The sequence below is a fragment of the Pocillopora damicornis genome, chromosome 2, assembly GCF_964200805.1.
Source record: "Pocillopora damicornis chromosome 2, jaPocDami1.2, whole genome shotgun sequence".
Classification (NCBI taxonomy): domain Eukaryota; kingdom Metazoa; phylum Cnidaria; class Anthozoa; order Scleractinia; family Pocilloporidae; genus Pocillopora; species Pocillopora damicornis.
The window spans coordinates 9,659,234-9,676,827 of NC_142671.1; the positions used below are offsets into that span (position 1 = coordinate 9,659,234).

At 37.7% G+C, this 17,594-nt stretch overlaps 1 long non-coding RNA gene across 1 annotated transcript; it reads left to right on the forward strand.

Moving 5' to 3' along the window:
* The first annotated feature begins 11,795 nt into the window (after nt 1-11,795).
* LOC149049826 (uncharacterized) lies at nt 11,796-16,931 on the forward strand. The gene is made up of 4 exons (XR_016183394.1): nt 11,796-11,867; nt 14,229-14,300; nt 15,540-15,611; nt 16,805-16,931. It is a non-coding gene; the product is annotated as an uncharacterized LOC149049826 (long non-coding RNA).
* Nucleotides 16,932-17,594: the final 663 nt, after the last annotated feature.

Here is a 17,594-nt window from a genome sequence, read left to right on the forward strand (position 1 = left end):
ACCAAAGTACGTAGGTCTTTTCTTTGTTTTAATAAAGTCACAGAATCATAAGCCTTTTCAATAGTCTCGGTCATAGAACCTCTCGTGTTATTATTACAGTATTATAGCGAAACGATCTTATTTACAAATTGTCTTGATTTCTTTTTAAATCGTTACTCTTTTATTCTCATTTAGTTACTTTTGTTTAGTACTATCCTGTTGTTTGTACCTTAATTCGTTTGATTATAATAATATGATAAATAATGACATGAAAACAACTGAAGCAAGGCTGCATGCAGACGCTAAACAAGAAATTTGAAATGTCAAAGAAGGCGTACGTCTAAGCATCCAACAACGTTTAGCGGTCTTTTCCAGAGGCGGTTACTTTTATTTGCTTTATTGCTGCAATGCATAAATGGAACAGTTCTCCCTTTTTTCTTTCCTTTGCGACCATCACTCAACTGGTATCTTCCATCCCACAAGTTACTTTTCTTTTTTCCACATTGAATTTCTAAAAAGTTTCGCTCATTTTCACTCACACGGCACTTTATTCCTTTTACCGATGAGAGCGACTTCCTACTTAGTCTCGTTCTCGCGACGTAATTTTAACACCAGATTTCTTTAATATCGTGAGAACACTGGGAATTGCGGAAATGGCCCATTTGAAGCAAATCCATTGAGCATCGCGTTCAGTTCAAGACGTTAGCGGACTGGCCCTCTATCGCAGAAGGTTCCCAACCTCATTGTCACGAGTGACAATTAACACAATGAAAAATTGTCGAATACCTGTGAAAAAATACTTCTTGGGATGTCGTCTCTGCCAAGGTTAGGCTAACCGTAGTCCCGTTAACAAATTTAAGATTATTTAGTTTGTGGACTGGTGGAGTTAACTAGCTTAAGAAACTCGTGCAAACGGAGGCACGCGGAAATGGGACAGTTACAACTTTTTTTTTTCTTTCTTTTGCCGCCATTACTTAGCTGATAGCCTCTCTCTCACTAATAATTACTCACTCCATCACGTTAAATTTCGTGAAACAGTCGCTCATTTTCGCCAGCACAGCGCTTCATTTTTTCTAACTATGAGAGTGACTTCGCTCTTACCCTCGTTCTTGAGACGTAATTTCGGCATCAGATTTTTAAACCGCGAGAACAGTTGGGACTGCGGAAATAGCATATTTCCAGAAAATTCGTTGAGCATCGCGTTCAATTCAGATGTTAGCGGACTGGCCCTCTATCGCAGAAGGATTCCTAACCTCATTTCACGAGTTACAATTTATACAATGAAAAATTGTGGAATACCTGTGAAAAAATACTTCCTGGCTGGTCGTCTCGGCCAAGCTTAGGCTTATCAGTGTCCCGTTAACGATTTAAAGGTTGTTTGGTTTGTTGGACTGATGGAGGTGAGTTAGCTTAAGAAACTCGTGCAAACAGAGGCACTGGGAGTTTGATCAAGAACTTCCATTCCCTCTCTGCTTAATGACTCTAAATGGCTCTTCATCTGAAAGACTGGGTCTTTGTGTCTAATTCAGCCCTAAGTACACGCTCTTAAATATCCTATTAGTATAGGTATGTTTAGAGTTATGCGACAAGTGACCTTGGCAGAGTGAACGCTAACCCAAGTAACTTTACTAGACATTCGAAATGAACAACAAAGTACTTCAAAAACGACTAAAATTCGAGAACTGAAACCCTAAAGAAAACTTCCCGATGGGAACCATAAACAAGATCAAGGACAAACCCAAACATGACCAGCGATGACAATTACTGTGCGAGAATTAAGCCCTATTTGAACTGTCAAAGACACATCACTCAAAATGTAAAAATAGATGTGTGGTCTTGCAGCACAGAACAAACCAAAGCTCATGGCTCTCGCACAAAGATTTCAAGGTCATATAGCAGGCCTAAACAATTCCCAAATACTTAGTGGGAACATTCCCGATTTTAGTAGTTCCCAAAGACTTCTAATTTTAGTAGCTAATAGCAATTTCATTAGAAGATACTGGCTGAGCAGATGTAGTATAACTTGTCGAGTGCTTTAAAATGGGTGAACGCTGCCCTGTTAGCAAATATACTCAATAGAGAGCAGCGGAGGAAAAATAATAAACAAATAGGAAGTAAATGTAACTACGGTCAATTTTCTAAAATCTCAATATTATAATATCATTGTTAGTACTAACCTGCCATCGCCATTATTTATCACAGGCGGTTAGATTTCAAACAGTTAAAAGCACTATCACCAAACGTTTTTGATAAATTGACTCAGCCATAGTACTTGCGAGTAGTTCACTCTATATTCCTAACAATGCAGACATTTAAGATTGAATTGAGCTGCAAACGTTCTCTCAATTATCTATCAGAGGTAGTTGATATATAATTATCTTTTATAATGACTTGGCTGGGTATCACCTAAGCTTATGTCGCTCTAGTGCTGAATTGCTTTGCAATGAAGTAATAAAATGAAGGTGGCTGTCAGCCAAATACTCAGAAAATTATTTATGGAGGGATGAGAAGTCAAGGCCACTGAATTGGTTTGGTTGAATGAACTTAACTTATCAGGTCTCTTTACAACAACAAACTAAGCAACCTTCATCCGGGAATATTTTTTTTTCCTTTTTTTTGTAAATTATAGAAATCGATCGTTAAAATTTTAGTCACAGCGACTTTTATTCAAAAATAGAGTGACCGACTCTGTGTAAGCACAATATCAAAGGGCTTTCTCTGTAGTTATTTACTGATTTTATTAGTTTATTATTTAGTTCATGAGAAAATACTGGGTGAGCAGAATAAAGTAAAGCAAAAAACATGTTGAGTTCCTTTGAATTATGTGAAACGTTTCCCTGTTAGCAAATAAGCTCAATGGAAACCAGTAAGGAAAACAACATAAACAAATAAATTGCCATAATTATTATCATTGTTATTACTAACCCGCCACCGACATCCTTTATTACAGGCGGTTATATGGTAATCAGTTAAAAGAACCACCACCAAAAGTTTTTGATGAATTGACTCAGCTGCAGAGCTTGTTAGTAGCGTGTTGAGTGCCTTTCAATTATGTGAAACGTTTCCTTGTTAGCAAATATGCTCAATCGAAAGTAGTAGGGAAAACAAAATAAACAAATAAATTGCCATAATTATTGTCATGGTTATTGTCATAGTTGTTGCTAACCTACCATCCACATCCTTTATTACAGGGGGTTATATGGTAATCAGCTAAAAGAACTACCACCGAAAGTTTTTGATGAATTGACTCAGCTGCAGTACTTGTGAGTAGTATATTGAGTACTTTTAAATTATGTGAAACGTTTCCCTGTTAGCAAATATGCTCAATCGAAAGTAGTAGGGAAAACAAAATAAACAAATAAATTGCCATAATTATTGTCATGGTTATTGTCATAGTTGTTGCTAACCTACCATCCACATCCTTTATTACAGGGGGTTATATGGTAATCAGCTAAAAGAACTACCACCAAAAGTTTTTGATGAATTGACTCAGCTACAGAACTTGTGAGTAGCATGTTGAGTGCCTTTCAATTATGTGAAACGTTTCCTTGTTAGCAAATATGCTCAATCGAAAGTAGTAGGGAAAACAAAATAAACAAATAAATTGCCATAACTATTGTCATGGTTATTGTCATAGTTGTTGCTAACCTACCATCCACATCCTTTATTACAGGTGGTTAGGTAGTAATCAGTTAAAAGAACTACCACCAAAAGTTTTTGATGAATTGACTCAGCTACAGAACTTGTGAGTAGCATGTTGAGTGCCTTTCAATTATGTCAAACGTTTCCCTGTTAACAAATATGCTCAATGGAAAGCAGTAAGGAAGACAAAATAAACAAATAGGAAGTAAACGTTGATATGCTCAATTACATAAAATTGCAATAATTATTGTCATGGTTATTACTAACCTGCCATCGAGATCCTTTATTACAGGCAGTTAAATGGTAATTTGTTAAAAGAACTACCACCAAAATTTTTGATGAATTGACTCAGCTGCATTACTTGTGAGTAGCACTCTCTAGCTGCTTCAAATCAGGAACAGGGCCAGTCCCAAATTATCCTTGATTGCAGTATTAAATATCTGTGAAAGATTTTCTTAAGATTTTGTCAGAAATTGTTGATATATAACTATATTTAATAATGATTTGGCTTGAATTTACCTAACTTACCTTACCATTTTGGCGGCTCTTAATTTTCGCGATTGACAATGTCGTCAACCAGTTTATTGATAAAGTTAATAAACACCATCCATTAATCAAAACGGCTGAAATATCAGAAGCTTCTTTCTCAGAAACAACTATATATAGCGGTGAAAGTTTGAACAGGGAGTTCTCGATTTAAGAAACCAACAGACATTCCACTCCATTCTAAACAACGTGTCACCCAGCGGGAGCAAAGAAAGGCTCCGCTAAAATGAAAGAGTCACGACTCCTCGGGATTAATTCTTCAAAACAAATATTTGTTCAGAACAAAACTGGCGGAGAGAGGCAGAGAGAGACAACGCGAAAACATTTATTAACACACTCTCCAAGGTGAAATTTGAAGGACGTAAACTGTTCAGTTCAACAAGCAGCCGCAATGATTGACAGATTCGTTTCGTATGGCGTTTCTGTTGTTTCTCTCTCATAGACTTGACTTAAGTATTTTAAATTGTAACCTTGTTAAAAATTATTAAGTATTGTTTACCAAGGTAATCATTCATCCTTTGAGTGAGTCTGCTGATCATTGTCAACAAACAAAAGTGAAACGTCGGTTGTTTTTGTAGCCTTATGTTGGACTGAATTAACCGAGCGGTCTATTAAATTGATTACAATTGAATGAAATGAATTTGATTTGATCGATGGATAAGAATTAACTTACGATGTGATCCTTGCAAGTTGACCATTCGCTCAAAGAAATTTAAAAAAAGAAGCTTTCAAGGATATTCGTGCTGCGCCAGGAATCAAACTCGTGCTACCGGATAGTGCTTGGTTTCTGCTACCAACTGAGGGCCGGAGGGCTAAGTGTCGAGAGCGACGTAAATTTTAATGGACTCTTCAATATCGTAAAAGGATTCTGATGACAATTGATTCAAATAAATTGCACTCATTCATAATTACCAGTCCCTCGATTTTTTTTTATCTGTGCAACTATGGGGAAATGGATTGCCATGTATTCTCTATATTCCATTTGGAAATTGACCAGGTATCATTTCCTTCAAGCCTGACAATGAACAACTGAATAATTCTTGAAATAAGTATTGGAGTAATGAGTAGAAGCAAGAAAGTCAGTCATACCCTCACAAGCGGGTAGTGAACGAATAGATGCAGCTTTTAGAGACGATCTTAACTGAGAGTAAGCTGGTCTACCTATTGTTGAAGAGAGTGTAGATTGCTTTAATCTGGACTTCTGATGTGTTTTTTTTTTAACCCAACTATAGGGGTGTAAGCGACAACGAGCTCCATACGTTGCAGGAGGGAATATTCGACAACCTGGCCAACTTAAGTGGACTGTAAGTGTATACCAACTGATTAATTGATTAATGAACGAGAGTAAGCGTCTTTTACCTGTTACATGCGTGTTCACTAGTATTAAAAGATTAAGTATTTAGAGGAGTCATGAACGCAGATTTCTACTTTCACTTAAAAATCGTGATCGTGATAGAAGTACGATGCTATATGACCATGATCCAGCTTTGCAGATCAAAAGTTATGATCAGGGTCCATTATGAGCTCCTGTGAAATAAAAGCAATAAACTTTGAGTAACCGAAAACTTTCCATAACTACGGCGATCAGTTTTTTTGTTTCAATTGGCAGACGTAATGCCTAGATACATTTGCGACTTCGGAGAATACAAACGGGCGAGATGTATGGAAAACCTTACATAATATTCGTAGTCCACAGGTGTCATGTAATTACAATTACACTAACTTAACTGAGCCGATGTACTTTTTCCTATTGGGTGATAACTCATCCTCTCCAATTTTTTATATCTCCAATAAATTTTTACATCTGAGGCCGGAAATCTGACTAAGAGATCGCTAACTATGTGATCAAAACTGCAGAACAGAAATTGATAGCGCCCAATGATCGGACAACTTAGTCGCGTAAAAAATGATTTTCAAAGGAGGTAAATATTCGAGAAAATTGAATTAAAATCACTGAAAAATAAAAAAATATCTGCGGAAAGTTTTTAAGCGTTACCTAAGAATTCTTTTCTCATTTTTAAATGCGCTGCTTATGAGCTGTATTTGTCATGCTGCTACTCTGAGTATTCTCTTTTCGCAAAATACAGATCTTCATTTCGAAAAATAAAGCTTTTTATCTTGCAAATTTTAGATTTCCAATTCGTTTCGTCATGTTTCGTTTCGAAAATTACAGTAGGCCCCCGCTACGTAAGAATCAGGAAGAAAAAAAAAGCAACAATTAAGTGATAACATGAAAACAACTGAGGCAAGGCTGCATGCAGACGACGGACAAGAACTTTGAAATGTTAAAGAAGGCGTACGTCTAAGCATCTAACAACGTTTTGTGGTCTTTTCCAGAAGCGGCTTGTTTTATTTGCTTCATTGCTGTGGTGCATAAAAGGAACAGTTCTGCCTTTTTTCTTTCCTTTGCCACCATCACTTAACTGATATCCTCCATCCCACAAATTACTTTTCTCTCTTCCACACTGAATTTCCAGAAAGTTTGGCTTATTTTCACTAGCACGACACTTTATTTTCTTTACCGATGAGAGCAACTTCCCACTTAACCTCGTTCTCGCGACGTAATTTCGGCACCAGATTTTTTAAATATCGCGAGAACACTGGGAATTGCGGAAATGGTCCATTTTAAGCAAATTCGTTGAGCGTCACGTTCCATTCAAGATGTTAGCGGACTGGCCCTCTATCGCAGAAGGATTCCCAACCTTATTTTCACGAGTAACAATTAACACAATGAAAAATTGTCGAATACCTGTGAAGAAATACTTCCTGACTGGTCGTCTCGACCAAGCTTAGGCTAATCAGAGACCTGTTGACGAATTTAAGATTATTTAGTTTGTTAGACTGATGGAGTTAACTAGCTTGAGAAACTCGTGCAAACGGAGGTACCGGGAGTTTGATAAAGAACTTTCATTCCCTCTCTGATTAATGACTCTAAATGGCTCTTCATCTGAAAGACTAAGTCTCTGTGTGTTATTCAGCCCCAAGTACACGCTCTTAAATATCCTAACGGTAGGGATGTTTGGGCTTACGCAACAACTGACCTAAGCAGAGTGAACATATTTTTATAACGCTAACCCAAACAATTTCACAAGACATTGGAAATGAACAACAAAGCACTTCAATCTCAACTAATCTCCGAGAACTGAAATCTAGAGAAAACTTATTTTTTCTTTCGCGAAACAATAAGCCATATCCTGTTTGAGTGTTGTTATTCAATGTTCTACAACTATATAATAATTTTAGGAAAAATCTGCCTTTGGACCCGTAAACAAAAAAATCATGAAGCCAAACCTAAGACACTTTAAAGTGATTCTTAAAAAAAACTTAGATAAAACTTCCCAATGAGGACCCTAATTCAGGTCAAGAACAAACCCAAACATGACCAGCGATGACGATTATCGCACGAGAATTAAACCATATTTCAACACTCAAAGACACATCACTAAAAGGTAAAAATAAATTTGTTGTCTCGCAGCACAGAACAAACCAAGGGCCATATGACTCGCACAAGGATTTCAAAATCATTTCACAGACGTAAACAATTCCCAAACAGACATAGTTTGAAGCTACACTGGTTTGCAGATTTAATGAATGTAACCGAAGAAGTTACAATTCATAGACCCAACGTTTCGACACTCCTGTCTAGTGCCTTCATCAGGGGTGATCTAAACACTGCAACAAGAGGTCCTTTTATATGATCACTAATTAGCGGCCTTTTTTCTGACGAGGTGTAAATAGGCGTCAGGAAGCAGACCGCCATTGTCACGATTTAAAGGAGCGTGGGCGGAGTTAATGTGCCAAGCCTCCAAACAAAGGCGCTGGTGGTAACGCCGATTAGTAGTGATAATTTTAGAATTATCCCACCCAATTGTATGGTTGGTTAGGCAAGTATGCTCCGATAAAGCTGAATTTTCCTTTTTGCAAAGAAAAACCGCTTTTTGGTGCTCTTTTAACCGTGTACCAAACTGGCGTTTGGTCTGTCCGATGTATTCGTTATCACAGTCATTGCAAGGAATAGAATAAATGGCGTCGGTTCGTTGTTCTTTCGTGACAGGATCCTTAGGTTTGGCGAAAATGTGCCCCAAAGTCTGAAAAGGTTTTTGAGCAACTTTAACGTTGTGGCTATTCAAAATTCTCTTGATGGGTTCAGTAACACCCTGTATGTAAGGAATAACAGCAAAACCAGTCGCTGGTTCTCTTTCATCAAGAGCGTTACTATTTGTAACTGGTTTTTGGCAGTTACGGAGAAAAGTTTTTGTATAGCCATTTGCCTTTAGGACATTGGAAACATATTTCCTCTCCTCAGCCTTCGAATCGAGTGATGATGGTAGACAATCAGCCCTCCTAAGTAAAGTTTTGGCTACAGACTATTTATGGCAAATAGGATGGTGAGAATCGAAAGCGAGGTATTTGTCGGTGTGGGTGGGTTTACGATAGACACTTGTCTCTAAATTACCCTGAACCCCTCTAAAATCTTCACTAAAATCCCAGTTGATCTTGCCGTTAAGGTTGCGGAGGAAAGACTCAGAGAAGATGCTTCCCTAGGACAAAGAACTTCTTTGCCTGTGGAGGATATTATTCATCTGCTGTCTTTTTGCCTCAAAACCACGCAATTTACATATAACGGCACATACTATCAACAAGTTTTTGGTACAGCTATGGGTTCGCCTGTTTCTGCTGTCATTGCTAACATGGTAATGGAAGACGTGGAACAAAGGGCCTTAGCCACTTCACCGGTTAAACCCTTTTTCTGGAAACGATATGTCGATGCTGTTATTTCTGCGGTATCCGGAAATGAAGCGGAGCGCCTCTTGTCGCATTTGAATTCAGTAGAGCCGTCGATCCAATTCACCCTTGAACGTGAAAAGGATAGACATTTGCCCTTTCTTGATTTAAATGTGTCTACAGGGGTTCAGGGTAATTTAGAGACAAGTGTCTATCGTAAACCCACCCACACCGACAAATACCTCGCTTTCGATTCTCACCATCCTATTTGCCATAAATAGTCTGTAGCCAAAACTTTACTTAGGAGGGCTGATTGTCTACCATCATCACTCGATTCGAAGGCTGAGGAGAGGAAATATGTTTCCAATGTCCTAAAGGCAAATGGCTATACAAAAACTTTTCTCCGTAACTGCCAAAAACCAGTTACAAATAGTAACGCTCTTGATGAAAGAGAACCAGCGACTGGTTTTGCTGTTATTCCTTACATACAGGGTGTTACTGAACCCATCAAGAGAATTTTGAATAGCCACAACGTTAAAGTTGCTCAAAAACCTTTTCAGACTTTGGGGCACATTTTCGCCAAACCTAAGGATCCTGTCACGAAAGAACAACGAACCGACGCCATTTATTCTATTCCTTGCAATGACTGTGATAACGAATACATCGGACAGACCAAACGCCAGTTTGGTACACGGTTAAAAGAGCACCAAAAAGCGGTTTTTCTTTGCAAAAAGGAAAATTCAGCTTTATCGGAGCATACTTGCCTAACCAACCATACAATTGGGTGGGATAATTCTAAAATTATCACTACTAATCGGCGTTACCACCAGCGCCTTTGTTTGGAGGCTTGGCACATTAACTCCGCCCACGCTCCTTTAAATCGTGACGATGGCGGTCTGCTTCCTGACGCCTATTTACACCTCGTCAGAAAAAAGGCCGCTAATTAGTGATCATATAAAAGGACCTCTTGTTGCAGCGTTTAGATCACCCCTGATGAAAGCACTAGACAGGAGTGTCGAAACGTTGGGTCTATGAATTGTAACTTCTTCGGTTACATTCATTAAATCTGCAAACCAGTGTAGCTTCAAACTATGTCTGATTGTCCACCTGGTTGCCGTGTGAACTTTAATATAATTCCCAAACACTTGGCCGGAACATTCCTGATTTTAATAGTTCCCAAACAATTCTGATTTTAGTAGCTCATAGCAAGTACATTAGAAGATGCAGGGTGAGCAGATGTAATATAACTTGTAGAGTGCTTTAAAATGGGTGAACGTTGCCCTGTTAGCAAATATACTCAATAAATTGACAAATATACTTGATAAATTGACTCAGCTATAGGACTTGCGAGTAGCACACTCTATATTCTTAACAATGCAGATATTTCAGATTGGTTAAAAACGGGAACAGAACCGACCCTAAATTTTACCCCGATTGATTGAACTTCAAACGTTCTCTTAATTCTCTATCAGACGTAGTTGATATATAATTATTTTTCATAATGATTTGGCTGAGTACCACCTTAGCTTACGTCGCTTTAGTGCTGAATTGCTTTGCAATGAAGTACTAAAATGAATGTGGCTGCAGCCAAATACATCAGAAAATTATTTATAGAGGAATGGGACGTCAACACCACTGAACTGACTTCGGAATAAACTTTTGGCTGTGGCAAGTCATGTTTTACCTGTGTGGTGTACTCGCGGGAAACCCGTCCAGGGTCCTTTGTTGACATTGACTGAAATGCGGTGAACGAAGTGGAGTTTCTCGACCGAGGCAAACGAGAGATGTAAACTTATGACATCATTCCGATGGCTGTGTGATCGAAAACCAAAATCATCCAACATACAGCTCAGATCAGATTGTGAAAGGGGGTAGTGTGCAGCCTCGTGTGGCGTAAATACTGTGAATACTAAGTAACCGAAAACTCTCCATAATTGCAACGATTAAGTTTTTGTTTCAATTCGCATACGTGCAGCTAAAGTACATTTGCTATGTTGGCGAAGGCATACAGGCGGAGTGTATTAAATTAAAAATTTACCTTGCGTAATATTTATATTCCCACTGTTTGAAGGTAAACGCATAGGGCCGAATAAAACGAAGGATTAATATCACTGATATTTTCAGAAGGAGTATAGAAATTGCCCGAGCCGTGCAGCGACTTCGTCAACTTCTGAAAACATTAGTAACATCGATCCCAATATTTTTACGACGAAACATTGATTATAAAGGGCAAAGTTTTATTTTACTATGGTCAAAAATGGACGCTGTAGTGCAATTACGTAGAAAGCCATTTCAGTTTTCAGTTAGCAGCAATGAACTTAAAAACTTTCGAATCAGCTGAATGAAATTTTATTTTTTATAGCAACGCCAAAGCAATGACGCCAGCCTTGCTAACAAACGTTCGTACATTCTGACATTCATAACTATTATACAAGGTAGAACAAGGTAGAACAGCAGATCAAAGGGACAGTAGATTCAAGTTTCATAAAAAAATGGTTTATCAGGAAAAGGGTTCTTTAGGAAAAATAAACTGAATTAAGAAGTTTTTCAACTGTCAGCGGACTCTCAGTATTTACGTACGGTCAATGGCTCTTAACGTAATTTAAGTTTCAGTATATTGTGATCATAGTTGTACCTCGATACATGGCCCGTATGGATACCAGCCTTCGAGCAAAAAGGGCTATCCTGTCTAAATAAAGTTTTACTCCACTTACTTCTAAGCTCCAAATGTGTTGCTATAAGCTGAATTTATGATGCTACTAAAGCATTGTGGTTTTAGACTAAGATCAGTTGGATTTCGTGCATGAGACCACACGAAGAAAGCCGGGTTTTTGACATTGCTTCAAAACAGAAAATATAGAGCGTTGTTTGCGTTTTTGACAATCGTTCCGATCAAATCACAGGTATATCTTCAACAACAAACTTAGCAGCCTTCATGCAGGAATATTCAAGACCTTGAAGTCCTTGGAATCTTTGTGAGTGTTTGTGTTTTTTTTTTCTAACAGTAAAAGTCACTTGGTAAAGATTTCGGTCATGCACGCTTTCATTTGGAAATAAATTGACTTATTTGCAATTTACTATGTAAGGGCTCCTTTCGATTTTGATATTTACTGATGTGATTACTGAGTTGACTGGGACGGTTTGTTCCACCTAAGAGTTGCTTGGGTTAAACATTTGAAAAAAACTATATGCTATTTTGTTCCGTGTCTGAGCAACAATTATCTTGAATAGGCCTGGAAAACATTTGTAGAAAATACTTTTTAGTTCACCAAACTGCCACAGTGATCGGCAGATACTTCTAGTATAACTTTTACGCTGTTTCTTTTTCCTAAAGTTATCATAAAAAAATAAGTAATCAGTTTACAAATTACTACGTCTTCGTCACTGTCGTCGTCGCCCTGGGCGCTAATCTGAATCATTACGTTAGCTTCTATAAGCTCAAAAAGTATGTTGCGATTGAGGAAAACTAATTGCTTCAAAGCCGGACACAAAATCCCCCAAAAATCAGAAGGTGTGAAAAAAGGGAACAAGGGTGTAGTGCTTTTTTTGGGACTTCGGGACTTCAGGCGTCCTATGTAAAACATGGTATGCACGTACTGACTGGCTAGTTCAGAGGTGAAAAGCAATAATTTTTTACCTCCGAGCAGCCGATGAAATAACATATCGTGCGTCAAGGGTATACTTCCGACCATTTTTCGGTATATCGAAAGTGATAAACTAATTTTTTCAAAAGCAGTTTTGCCTAATAAGTATTTCTGATTTAAAGATTTACAAGAGTACTTGTCTGTCGTGCATTCAAAAATAGACATCGATGATTTCTGACTCATAACTACCACAATAGCCCATATTCCTAAAACTATTCGGAATTGTTTTACTTACGGATATTTGATCCCGATTTTCAAGGGAAGACCCGTGAGAGCGAGGTTGTGAATATGCGTCATATGTAAATTTGATATGCAATTTTATATTGAGTGGTTTTAGTCATTGGAGACCGTTTTTAGAGCGGATCTCTGATTTTGGTATCTATAGCCTTTTTTGGATTTTCGGTAAATGAATTTCATATTTAAGAGATATCAAAAGGAAGGGAAGGCTGTATCAAACAATTCCTGAATGTGCGAAATTTTATCCTTCAAATAGTATTAAAATGTATGTGACACCGTTTGCACATTATGATGTCTACTGGCATGAAAAAGAATAGTTAAAGAGCCTATGTCACGGGTACGAATAAATAGCGCTGTATTATGGAGAGGTCAATCTCAGCAACGAAGGAACGAAGCGGATATTTATATGTTAGGCACGTGAACGCAAGCACTTCATCCATGCCCGAGCAATAATCGCGTAAATGGCACCACTATGGGTGATATAGTAGATAAAAACCGGCCTTACGGCCAACAAACAGGGTTATCAAAAAAAAAGAAGACAAAATTACCGCAAAACATGTTTAGTTAGCTTTGCAGATTTGAGAGTATTCTCGCGCGCACTATACATGCCTAATATTATTCATGCCAACTAATTGGCAATTCTTATCGAGGACTTTTTTCAATTCTTTTACGAATCTGCATTTGTCAAGTTTTATCGCATCCATCGCCAGGTGGTTGCGCGACAACAAACTGAAGAAGCTAACCCCAAAACTATTCACAGATTTAATCAGTTTGAATGACCTGCGAGTGAATGCGTTGAAGATTAAATCTAAAAGCCCTTTGATCTTATATTTCTACCTCCTGAAAAGTCGTAATTTGGGGAAAGGGGAAATAAAATTGTTATTCCTAAATAGCACCATGAACAAATATGTACACTGCAAATATTGTGACATGCCATTCTGACTTAAGAAAAAGGCTTAGTTTTTCGATTTTATTTCCTTAAAATTTGGAAAAAATCATGATGAAATACGCATTAAAGCAAATCAATCTACACTCGGATGTTAGGAAACTATCAATCTATTTAGTGCAGCGAAGGGGGGGGGGAAGCGTGAGCCTCTGAAGCCCTCCCCCCTCTACCTCTCCAAACCCTGTTGCAAATGCAAAAGAGCCCAGTGCCCAGTTTGAATATCATCAACAACGTATTTACTAACAGTAACTTTGGGGGCTGGCAGGTCAAGTTTCGTTACCTTCTTAGCCATAACGAGCATGGGTTTTCTTTTTGCCTCTTAACTTATCAATTCCTAAACGTATCCAGGTCAAAGCAATGACCAAAAGTAATGTAAACGTCTGCTTTCTAGCTTGGCCCCGAAAGTAATCAGTCTTACCCATTCGACAAAGAGCACTTGGTTTCACTATTTCCCAGGCTGAGCAGGATCTGTTTCTGTTGCGATTCATGAAATAAACGATTGCTTTCAGGGATCTGTCGAACAACGAAATTAAAAATCTACCCCAAGGACTTTTCCAAGGTTTAAAGAAGCTTAAAAAGCTGTAAGTGATGAGTTATATCTAAGAATTCCTTAGTTTTGGAGAATGATTTAAACATCCTTCCTTCAAATATAAAACTCAGAAGTGCTAAATCTTAATTAATAATGTTGATGTCACTCACCTTTCCAACCAACAATTTTCTAAATAAGCTACAAGGCAAGCGCTTTCATTAACAGGGGGACCAGGATTAGGAAAAAAAAAAGATAATTAAAGCAAATGTTCAAAAATATAAATTTCAACAAAGAACATGCAAGAAGAATAAAGATTTGCTGGTGTTATTAGATACTAACTAAGTTCTAACAAATGTTTATGAAACCTTAAGTTCATCAAGACTTAAAATTTAAATATCAAGAGAAACAAATTGATGAAAACTGCTAAAAAAGAACAAATCGAATATAAAGTAGTTTCTAGTGCACAAAATTTTGAAACAAAAATTCTAAATTTACCATTTAGTTTAATTATTTCTTCGTTCATTCATTCATTTAGCTGTTGCATTCTATTCATATGCACAAAATTTTACATATTTTTTTTAAAGACATATTTAGTTAGCTTTGTAGATTTGAGAGTATTCTCACGCGCACTATACATGCCTAATATTATTCATGCCAACTAATTGGCAATTCTTATCGAGGACTTTTTTCAATTCTTTTACGAATCTGCATTTGTCAAGTTTTATCGCATCCATCGCCATCTTTTTCTCTCATTGATACAGTGACTCGTAAACAAATTACTCTTAAAGAAATTACCATGCAGGATGTTTCTTTAGTATTGCCTACAACATTCACTTTGTAGGCGTTTTTTTCTTATATTTTAAATGGATATTTGGAAATCGTATTACAAAGACATGAAAGCTAAAATGAGGATTCAAAGTGAGGATGGTAGAAGCTTATTTTCACCTTAAACTAACTGCAGGTGGTTACACGCCAACAAACTGCAAAGCCTTCCTTCTACGATATCTGGTAACCTTACCTCCCTGAGAAAACTGTAAATACCTGTAACTCGCAATTTTCAGTTGAAAACTTTTTCATCAATGCTAGCATTCTCATGCAAACGTTGAATCCTACGTCATAAAGATCTAAATGATCTCTGCTTACCAAGAATATGATAACACGTTTTTCCCTGAAATGAATTCTAAAGGTCAGAGAACTGATATATCCGAACTAATTTTTCAATTCTTAACTGTGCACCTTAAAACTTAATCATTTAAGGTATGGGGTAACTGTTTAAAAAAATATTTTACAGGTCCTTGTCCGTTAACCAACTCAGTCAACTACCACCGATTATTTTCAAGGAAAATAAAAACCTAGAGTGGCTGTAAGTAGAAAACGACTTGCTCTTCATAGTTACTGAAGCTGTACTCAACAGCGATCGACATATTAGACCAGAGGTGCTAGATTCAGACAATCATTCCCTATAAATTTCCTATATTTTTTCCTCTCTTCTGTATTCTGTATTTCCTCTCTTATGAAAGTGCGTCAGTCAGTGATCGAACGACTGAAGCTGGGTTCACTGGATTTACGAGGAACTAATATTCCTCTAGAAATCCCGGCAAAGAAGTTTGAATTCTTTTGTGATTTACATTGATGTGTTTATTTTCCCTCTTGATTACTTCTAGCTAGTGCCACGTTGGGTTAGTCATCAGTTAGCGTTAATGACCCCTGCGGCCTTACGGCCTTTTAATTACAAGCATAAGAGAAAAATCCCCATACAAAGGCTGTAGCAACGACTTGAGTAAGACCAAAAAGCCTTGCGGCCCCGGGAGGTGCGAAATGAAGAAGAAATTAATAGAAAGAAAGAGTGAAGGTCATAGGTGCGTCGCCTACAGATATCTACATTACATCAATTACTGACCAACGTCACAGGCAAGGACGAGCCAAAAAATAGACAGGGAGCTTTAATAAGGTCAACTGCTCATACTGCTAAGAATCCTTTATCGGAAAAACTTCCAAAACAACCGCATGAGTGGACACAAACGAGAGGCAATAAGTGGTGACGTCAAAATACTCATCGCTGAACATTATTTACTCTATAAAGACACTATCGACTGGGACTCTACGTAATGCCTGACCTCCAGCACCAACTAATCTCGACGACAGATTCTGGAAAGCAGATTTACTACCTTAGAACAGACTCCCCTCAACAGATGCCATTATCATACAAACGCCTTATTCACAACATTTGCAGACAAATGGAACCGAAGAGAACGACCTTTACCGACGGATCAAAGCCGATCGGCTACGACCTACTAACGGGTACTCGAGTCTTGCAGACAATAACACCATGGGAAAACTGACCAATCAGTATGCACGAACCGGACTATAAACAACTCGACTGACAACAACTCTTCACTTGTCTCTAGTGAAGACTTCTGCTGAGGTTGTGCAAGCGTCATTCACCACTTCCCTCGCCCGGACGATCAGAATAAATGATCAAATGTTACTCACACGTTTAAGACATTTATGGTACCATTATTTTTGTTTTCTGTTTTATTTCTATGAACAATGCAGAGAGTTGTCCGACAACAATCTCAACGAATTAACTGATAACCTGTTTCGAGGAATGAAGAATTTAACAAGGCTGTAAGTAAGACCTTTTAAGATCCTAATAACGCTATGATTAAAGGAACTTTCTGGCATGGGATTTAAACTTGTAAGAGCAAATCCTGACGACAGAAGTTAACGATTTTTCACCGTAGGGCAAGGAGACTAATAGGGAAATTACAATTTATGACAAGCCAGCTTGCAAAGGCTGTTCTATGATTAGATTTTTATATTTCTCATTAATCATTCCAAATGATGGTAAAGGCTGCAAACCAGCTCGTTAAAACATCTATAACCTTTACGGAATTTTTTTGGAGTCTTTCTGTTGTTATCCTCTATCAGTCCATTCTTAACCTTTATCTAGATTGTTTTTCCTATTTTTATACTGTCTTTCCGCATATCTCTCCCTCCGTTTTCCCCGCTTCTCGTTTCAGTGTGTTTATCTGTCTGGATTTACATTGATTCTCTTGCCACTCTTATAGGTGGATGCGCGACAACAAACTGAAGAAGCTAACCCCAGAAATGTTCACAGATTTAATCAGTTTAGATGACCTGTGGGTGAATGTGTTGAAGATTAAATCTAAAAGCCCTTTGATCTTATATTTCTACCTCCTGAAAAGTCGTAATTTGTCAAGTTAGACTGACTGAAAAGGGAAAGGGGAAATAAAATTGTTATTCTTAAATAACACCATGAACAAATATGTACACTGCAAATATTGTGACATGCCATTCTGACTTAAGAAAAAGGCTTAGTTTT